The sequence below is a fragment of the Propithecus coquereli genome, unplaced genomic scaffold (genome assembly GCF_000956105.1).
Source record: "Propithecus coquereli isolate 6110/MARCELLA unplaced genomic scaffold, Pcoq_1.0 Scaffold209, whole genome shotgun sequence".
Taxonomy (NCBI): domain Eukaryota; kingdom Metazoa; phylum Chordata; class Mammalia; order Primates; family Indriidae; genus Propithecus; species Propithecus coquereli.
Genome location: NW_012145967.1, coordinates 132,006 through 132,803, shown reverse-complemented (window position 1 = coordinate 132,803; position 798 = coordinate 132,006).

Genomic DNA, 798 nt, shown 5'->3' with positions numbered 1-798 from the left:
CACAACCTCTATGGAAAATAATTTGGAGATACCTCAAAGAGCTAAAAGTAAAAGAAATATCATTTGATCCAGCAGTAGCACAACTAGGCATCTACCCGAAGGAACAAAAGACATTCTGTAATAAAGACATCTGCACTGGAATGTTTATGGCAGCACAATTCATTATTGCAAAGATGTAGAAACAACTCAAGTGCCCTTCAATCTATGAATGGATTAATAAAATATGGTATATGTATACAATGGAATACTACTCAATTACAAAGACAATGGTGATCTAGCACTTCTTATATTATCCTGGATAGAGCTTGAGCCCATCCTTCAAAGTGAGGTATCCCAAGAATGGAAAAATAAGCACCACTTATATTCGCCATCAAATTTGCACTAACTGATCAACACTAAGGTGCTCACATGATAGTAATATTCACTGGGGGTTAAGGGGTTGGGAGTGGGTAAACTCACAACTAATCGATGTGGTGAGCATTGTATGGGGGAAGGGCACGTCTCTAATCCTGGCTTGGGTGAGGCAAAGTCATAACATGTAACCAAAATGCTTGTACCCCCAATATCCTGAAATGAAGAAAAAATTAAAATTTAAAAAGTGACACTGAAAGCATAAAAAAACTTAATAATAAATCTAACAAAAGATGAGAAATACCTGTACACTGCAATATACAAGATATTTTTGAGAGAAATTTAAAAATACTTCAATGAATCAAGAGTTATGTTGTGCTCATTGGTTGGAAGACAATAGTGTTAATATGTCTAGTATCTCCAAATTAACAACAGATTTAACATAAT